Source organism: Papaver somniferum, chromosome 6 (assembly GCF_003573695.1).
Source record: "Papaver somniferum cultivar HN1 chromosome 6, ASM357369v1, whole genome shotgun sequence".
NCBI classification, from domain to species: domain Eukaryota; kingdom Viridiplantae; phylum Streptophyta; class Magnoliopsida; order Ranunculales; family Papaveraceae; genus Papaver; species Papaver somniferum.
Window position 1 is genome coordinate 145,535,838 of NC_039363.1, and position 9,446 is coordinate 145,545,283.

Here is a 9,446-nt window from a genome sequence, read left to right on the forward strand (position 1 = left end):
ACATGCCTGATATATCATTTACTAGCTTAATATTGTAAAGGGCCGGATGTTCAACACATGTGTAACATATTCTCAACCCACGGTGGTTTTTCATTTTTTGGGTCCAAAGCGGCAGGGGGTAATTGTTTCGTAGGATATATTGTCTAGCTTTAAGTGTTGTCTACATCGAGAGGAGTTTATGGGATTGGTCCCCCTCCCATTTCATTTCATGACCCCAGAAGCCAGTGTGTTCAAAAAAAAAATGTTTAACAAACAAGAATTATATGGTGCGTTTGCATCATTTGGAGTTTCTGCAGGGACCAAGGCACAACTACTACCGATCTTATTAGAGGCATGTCCCGATCTGATTTGCCCAACAATTTCCTAGTCTTTGACAAATCTCTCTTTCATGCATGGAACACACAACACGCCACCAACTCGTTTTTAGGTAAGCTGTTACCACTTAATCAAAGATTAAAGATCCTAATTAACCGATTTCTTACTCTTTGAGTGACGACAATGTATGTCTCACCAGGAGAATCTAACTCATATTCTAATTTCTACCCGGGTCCCGTTTTCCTAGCTTTGCTGTCCCGGACAAAAAAGAATACATAAAGAAATTCATAGATTGAACTCGACCAAAATGACAAGAAGTCGGCCGAAGAACACCCCCACCAAAACCACCTCCAAGAGATTAGTACGTGGTATTTAGTCTTTACTCGTCATTACCCATGATAAAACTGCTAACCTATATTTTAGTCATCAACGCAATCCTAGTTGTGGAATCATTCAAATGCTAGCGTATCGGTATTGCTTCGTTACATTTGCTTGCCATATGTATGCACGATTCCTCTCAATACGGTGATTGCATATTTAGAGTTGGCTAGGAATTTTGGGCCCCAGAATAAACAACATATCCATTGAATAAAAATAATCTCTATAGATCTCTCGCACTGGCCACTCCAAGTACCAAGTCCCATGTGATGGTGTATTGTCTCTTCCCAATCCTACCCATGTGCATAGATGCATCATGGTTGCTACTTGCTACCCTGTTATTACATGACCAAAGGTTAGGAAATAAGCAGAGGGTCGATTCGATCCAATCTCATCCCATGATTCCAACATACAATATTACATAAAGATACTATGCGACAAGGAATTCTGATGTATACTCATGTATGGATGCACAGTACAGTATCTTATCAGTGTTGTCAATCAAAATCATATACTACGTAAGATTCTAAAAAAACAAAAAAAAAGACTATCATTTTTCCGTTTTAGCCTAAAAATAGGTCAAATACAAAAAGTGACACTGTTTCTTTTTCAAAAGCGGAATGAGTATTGTTTTCAAAAAAAAATCCAAGTATATGCTTACACATTATGCTAATAAAACGCGTCTTGTGGGACTATGGTCAGAAAGCTAATAACGATTTACGAAGAACAAGAAGGCTAATAACGATTATTTTTTTTTTAAATTTTTCTTTAAGCAAAATCGTAAACGACCGATAGCAGAATTGCACTTCCACTACATGTCTTGTGGGACTATGGTCAGCCTTTAGAGATGTCATAATCCAGACAGGAGGTGTAAACCATCATCTATGCCAAACCCTGATTCTCATGCTGCCGCGCCAAGGCATGCCAACCATGCCAGCCGCACCACTGTGCCAATAGCAAACCATGCCATTCACATCTCCGCGCCAAGGCATGCCAACCATACCAGCCGCACCACTGTGCCAATGGCAAACCATGCCAGCCACATCTCCACGCCAAGGCATGCCAACCATACCAGCCGCACCACTGTGCCAATGGAAAACAATGCCACATCTCCGCGCCAAGGCATGCCAACCATGCCAGCCGCACCACTGTGCCAATGGCAAACCATGCCAGCCACATCTCCGCGCCAAGGCATGCCAACCATACCAGCCGCACCACTGTGCCAATGGCAAACCATGCCAGCCACGTCTACCGCGCCAAGGCATGCCAACCATGCTAGCCGCACCATGCGCCAATGGCATGCCAAACCCTTGGCCCCACCATGCCAAGCCAACCGCACTTTGCCTTGGCCCCACCATGCCAGGCCGTCCGTACCAAACCCTTGGCCCCACTATTCCAAGCCATCTGCGCCATTGGCTTTGGCCCCACCATGCCGGCCTTCCCTATGCGGCTACCAAAACGAAGGCGTGCGACGATCAACGACCACTCTTCCATCCTAGATGCAAATCCTAGCCGACCAAGGTCGCCAAACAACGCATGGTAACCTTTGGCCCAAAACCCTAGTTTTGGCCACGCCAAACCGCGCCAAGGCATGCCATGCCACATGTGCCAATGGCATGCCAACCACCTTGCCGCGCCATACCATGCCGGCCTTCCCTATGCGGCTACCAAAACGAAGGCGTGCGACGATCAACGACCACCCTTCCATCCTAGATGCAAATCCTAGCCGTCCAAGGTCGCCAAACAACGCATGGTAACCTTTGGCCCAAAACCCTAGTTTTGGCCACGCCAAACCGCGCCAAGGCATGCCATGCCACATGTGCCAATGGCATGCCAACCACCTTGCCGCACCATACCATGCCAACCTTCCCTATGCGGCTACCAAAACGAAGGTGTGCGACGATCAATGGCCACCCTTCCATCATAGATGCAAATCCTAGCCGTCCAAGGTCGCCAAACAACGCATGGTAACCTTTGGCCCAAAACCCTAGTTTTGGCCACGCCAAACCGCGCCAAGGTATGCCATGCCACATGTGCCAATGGCATGCCAACCACCTTGCCGCGCCATACCATGCCGACCTTCCCCATGCGACTACCAAAACGAAGGCGTGCAACGATGAACGACCACCCTTCCATCCTAGATGCAAATCCTAGTGTAGATGGTGGATTTTCAATAAAGGTCAAAACCGTAGAATAATGATACTGCATGTTTCTGACGCGGCTTCAGGGATCCATGTGACGATTCGTATTTTATGAAGTATGATGCATATGTCACTCGAAAGGCCTCTCCGGAGAGTTCGACACCGGGAATTTCATCATAGCCTCTATGTAGAATAACGTAATTGGGAGGTTCTCCGTAAAATTGAGAGCTTAATGCCTTCAGGATGCTGATGACACTCACTGTTCCCTGACTACATAGAGGAATTCGCCTCTACATAGAAGAACAATTGGGCGGTTCTCCGTAAGATTGAAAGCAATAACGTCTTCAGGACGGTGATACTCACTGTTCCTGACTATGTAGAGAGACCCATGTATAGACTCATGTGGTCCTCCATACATGAAATGTTGAGAGGGCAAAACGTCTTCGGGGCATTAACAACACTCGCTGATTTACTGACTATACGCAAGAGATTAAATTCTAGGTCATATTCACCACTGAATTCATAAAAGATAATCTACTCCTATTTCATGATCGAAATGGTAATAGATAAATGTATTACTCCGATTTCATGATCGAATCCACGCCTGATCTCATGAAATGGTAATAGATGTTACTCTGATTTCATGGTCGAATCTACGGCTGATCTCATGATATGGTAATATCACCACTTATTTTATTACTCCGATTTCATGATCGAATCCACGGCTGATCTCATGAAATGGTAATAAATATTACTCCTATTTCATGGTCGAATCACCACGGTCCCATGGAATGGTAATATCACCGGTCATTTCATTACTCCGATTTTATGGTCAAATCTGCGATTCCATGAGATGGTGATGAAATTATCATTTTATTATTCTGAATCCATAGTCCAATCCGCTGCTGATTTTATGGGTTGATAATAAATAACTACTCATCTTATTACTCAGTTTCATGAATTATTCTCCACTGAATTTCATAAATCAGTAATAAATACCCGGCCATCTGGACCATCATTGAGTAAGCCCCACAAAAATGGTGCGAGTGTACTCAACAATGATGCATGACTGAGCACCCGGATGCACGAACGAGTATCCAAAAATATGAAATAATGAGGAATCCTTCGCAAAACAGGAGAAAACAATAAATATTAATAAAATAATAAGAGACACCCAGGGTCGGGCCCACTAGCCGGCCGGCCGTGCCCTAGCCATGGTCGGTCCGTGCCTCTCCCATTATTTTCCTTATTTTTTGTTATTTCGTGAACTCACGAAAACTCCTTGGTTTTAGAAACTTTCCTTGTTTTTGCAAAACTCATGAATTCTCCATAACTTCGTGGATTCACGAAATAATATTATAAAATAAGGAGAGGTGTGCGGGACCGAGCAACCTAACCGGTCGGCCATGCCTAAGCCGTGGCCGGTCCCACACCTCACAATCCTTAGATTTTTATAATTATTATTCCCTAATCTCACGAAACTCCTCCGTTTCAACAAGAACTCGTGGATTCTCCATAACTTCAAGGATTCTCCATAACTTCAAGGATTCATGAAAAATAATAAAATAGGGAAAGGTGTGCGGGACCGGGAAACCTAGCCGGCCGGCAATTCCCTAGCTATAGTCGGTCCCACACCTTGCAATCCCTAATCTTGCATAATTATTATTTTCCTCAATTCATGAAACTCCTGGGTTTGAGCAAAATTCATGATTTCTCCATATTTTCACAAATATTGCTCAAATCATGAAAAACCAAAAGCCAACATAGTCAAACGACTGGCTAGCCTCTCACGACAATTTTAAACATTAAAACACTTTTATTTTAATATTTTCAAAATATTGATGAATTGAGCATACATGCTCATTCCAACAAAAATCGAGAATTCTCAGTCAAGATGAAACTCTTCTGAAAATTCACGATATTGCTCGAACGCACATCAGAAAATACTGAAACTCTCAGTATGGAAACACGGACACCACGGCAACACGTGCATGCCTCCATGACCGACCAGAGTCATTCCTAAGGCTTGCACAAAGCCGGTCCCACATGTTTTCATAATTCTGACCTAATTTGCTCAATTTCTCATACTGGGCCCGAACTCTCTCCAACCAACTGGAGAATCCTTCAAATGACCAACAACTGGTCCCGTGACCACCAAGAGCCGGTCCCATGCTCTCTTGGTCGGTCCTCATCTCTCATACCTAGGTTTTGTCACCTAATGCTGAATCCAGCAATATTTCAATAAATGATGAAACCTGAATTTAATCATCATTCTTTCACCAACTCTCAAACTGAGAACCCTGGTGCATGCCCACTCGAGCACTAGGCATCACATGGACGCCATCATCCCATGTGGTCGGTCCTCTTCACTCATGACCAATTTTCAGCAATTCACCAATTGTTGAAGGATTGATCAAAAATTAGGGTTTCGAACAAAAGCTCCATGAATCACCATTCTGAGCAAGTTCAAACACAAAATTATGTTGATTCAGCAATCAGCATCCAAATTAATAATATACGGTAATTCACCAATATTTTTAATTAATATTTTATTGGGTCACGACACAAGTAAATAATTCTTTGAATTGAGAAATACTTGCTCAGTTGCTCGAATATTGATCCAACCATCAATATTCGGTAATTCATCTGTAGTTTGTCGAATTGAGCAACACTTGCTCAATTGCACGTCAAATTACCAATATTCAGTATTTTTTGAATCGAGCAACACTTGCACAGTTGCACACCAAAATTATCGAATTCGTCGAATTGAGCAATACTTGCTCAGTTGCTCGACAAACTCTCGATATTCGGCAATTCGTCGAATTGAGCAATACTTACTCAGTTGATCGACAAACTCTCAATATTCGGCAATTCGTCGAGTTGAGCAATACTTGCTCATTTGCTCTGGTCAGTAATTCATTGACATCTCAGATAACTACATGTTCAATCCATGAATCGATGAGGATTCACCACTTTTGCTTGATTCAACAAAACTACACTCACAGTCTAAATCAGTCAACAACTGACCAACTAATACACGTCTGCCTTGCAGACTCCACGATTCGTGAAATATCAATCACGTCAAAAATGAGGGGATATCACTTAGGGTTTTGGTCTGGCGGTCTACAGCACGTGGATTCATCCACAACGAGAAATGTGCGTAAGTCGTTTAAACGGTTGAAGGAGTTAGCAAAGTAGTGGGTGCACGATCAGTCAAGTCTCCGCACGACATGATCAGTCAAGTCTCCGCACGACATGGAACTGACTTTACCACGATCTCCCACTTTCCCACTCTTTCACTCAAGAAACCATCACACTTATAGGGATCAGTGGTACATCATTCTTGCAATATAAATAAGTCTAAAAATCGAGGACATCAGGATATCATCAATCATCAATTATCATCATTATCCGTACAACTCGATATAAACTTATTCACAGAACTCAACTTCAGCGGTTCAGCAATATTGCAGAAACCTTCAACACACCCAAAATCCTTGATCATCACTGATCCCACACAATTCTCAGCTTCCCTCCTACAGATCAACCCATCTCCCTCTTTGCGACCGAATTGATTCTGGAACAACCATTGTCTTGGTTTAGGCCAGAGTCATACAAATTGATTTCCCGAATCTAAGCACCCCCTTTGCAGCGATGTATCTGTGTGAGGTTCAGAAGTTCTCTCGGTTGAGGAGTCTCGACAGCACGCTCGACTCTCCACTTTCCTAGAAAACCAGCAAACCGTTTTTCCCCATCCACACCTAGCCGTCCAAGGTCTCCAAACAACGCATGGTAACATTTGGCCCAAAACCCTAGTTTTGGCCACGCCAAATCGCGCCAAGGCATGCCATGCCACATGTGCCAATGGCATGCCAACCACCTTGCCGCTCCATACCATGCCGACCTTACCTATGCGGCTACCAAAACGAAGGCCTTCAACAATCAACTGCCACTTTTTCATCTAAGATGCAGATATTAGCCGTCCAAGGTTACCAGCTAATACATGGCAACCTTTGGCCCTAGTTTGGTCGCGCCTAAACAAAGCCAAAACCCTAACTTTTGGCCGTGCCTAAACTGGGCCATATTAAAGCCATACTGATCATACTTTCATGCCACTGGATACCTAATGAAAGGTTGCAATAATCAACGACTACCTTCCTCTTAAGATGCAAAATCTCGAGCGTTGAAGGTCACCACCGAGCCGGCAAGTCTCCCAAGCTCAACTTGCCAGACAACAACAACATGCTACATGTTTTCCACGAAAACACTCGAGACATCAACACATGTCACAAACTGGGGGATGCTCATTAGGTATTGGTTTGGCGGTTAGTAAATACATGGAGTAATGGTGAAACGCTTTCTTTTATGGAACATCAATTCCAAGCGTTACCGGTTACCACCTCGTCCCGTTTACTCACCCGTTTTCCATTTCTTAATGAGACCAGAGTACGTTTCACTTCGACTTGTATAAATAGGCACCACCCATTTCCACCGAACGACAAGTTCAGATCAAGAGGATACAACACTCAGAAAACATTTGCTATCTTTCCATCTATTAGCTTCCCACTTTCTGATACAAGTTGTGAAACAACTACTCTTCCAGAATCAACTATTCTGGTCTCAACACTTTCTTCGCTTCCCTACCCAAAACCAACCATTCTCCTTCACTTTGTGACCGAAGCAAGTCTGGAACGGCCATTTATTGGTTTAGGCCGGATTTGTACAGATTGATCTCTCGAATATAAAGTACTCCCTTGCAGTACATTGTTTAGGGTTTAAATTCATTTCTCACCCACACACCCGAAATTACCAAAATCAGCAGAAACCGTTTTCACCCTCAAACAATTGGCGACCACAGTGGGAGATTGATCTTTCGGTTATAATGTCAATTTTCGACCATCGATCTCATGCTTCGACCCAGACATCACGACGGTAGAAGCAGGCGATCCGCTCAGGGATCGACGACTCAGTTACCAGACGACCCGATTATCAGTCTTGACACGGCGATCCAACCAGGGATCGACGACTCGATTATCAGATGAGACAACCGGGGACATTCCACAATCATGGCGGTGCCTCCCGTAAAACTCCATCGTACACCCGGAAGATTCCGTTTTCATCAGGATACCTGAAAAACCGAGTAAGTCTTACCTAGAAAAAAATACATGGTTTGCCATTTCAAGTTTTCACGGGAATGATGAAACCGATATCCATGTTATGTTTCACCCCATGTCATCTACCGACACGCAACACTCACAGTTCCATGGTTTTCCTGGGATGTTTGCGTCACTTGCAATCGTAACCAAGACAACATCATTCCAAAAACAATCCATTCCAAAACAATTCATTCCAAAAGAATAATCCAAAACCCTCAAGGTAACATTTGTCCAAAAATCCAGGAAATCAAAACCATAAACTAGGCATTTCATTTTCCTTTCAAAAAAAAAACACCTAAAAATAAGAAGTTCAGAAGACAGAAATACATTCAAGGAAAGTTTTTCAACAATGGCTTTCTATTCTTAGCAAGATCCTCCTTCGTGCTTTGGAGAGCCGCCCTCTTCAACTTCAGCTTCCTGGACAATTTTTCGACTTCCGCTTCCTGCTTCTTTACCATATCCGCAGAAGGACCTTCGGCTGTTTCGACCAACAATCTTTCAACCTCAGAGAAACCTTCAAAGAACCAAGGAACATTGAACTCGAAGTCACACATGTCACGATGGAACCTCCAGCTCGAGATTACATCCTCAGAAACAGTATTACCGGTCATGTTGCACATGTCGTCAATCGAAGACAAAGCTTCCTCCACATGCTTAACCAACGCAAATCGAATAGCAACCTTCTTGGTCGTGGTGATATGTCCGTAGATTTCCAATATCTTGGTGTATAGGGCCGCATGTTTGGCTTGCACGCTAAATCCCCCGATCAACACATGATACGGATAAGGAACCAGGTATGGAGGGTTGAAAGTGGCGCCCGCGTCTACATCAGCAACCAACAAGGAATTCCTAACGACAATTGCACCTGCAGCCACTGGTGTACTCTCTATTGTATGAGTCACAACGACGTTTTCATCTCGATCAACATCCATTCCAAGGTCGCCCGGTGCGGCTGCCATAATTGGAGACAAAGCTGTATCACCACCAGTCTCCGTCTCAGGTCCATCTTCAGAAACGACTGGCTAGGGGAAGATTCAGCACTGCTGTCGGAAGAACTACTCTCACCATCACTGAACTCTGAGCTTTCATCCTTCTCAGGTTCCCCATCGCCACGGATAGACTAAGCACCGCCACCCTCCGTCTCGAGAAGCGATGTTTTCTGACTGCTTGCAAGTTTGGTAAAGGCGTTCACTCTGCTGAGACCCTAGGTAAGATACAAAGACGGATACTAAGGAAAGAAACAAGTATATACACGATCCAACAAAATTCAAGAGGAAAATCACATGTACCTGCATATTAGACGAACTGAAAGTCGGTAGGGCTGTCGAAACTAACTGGGAACCATCTGCACGTCTTTTAGATCTTCGATCCTTCACTTGGGGACTACCTGCATTCGGGCTAACGGATTTTCGCTTGGGCGAAGAAGGATCCCTCGGCAGTGGATGCTCCGCTAAAA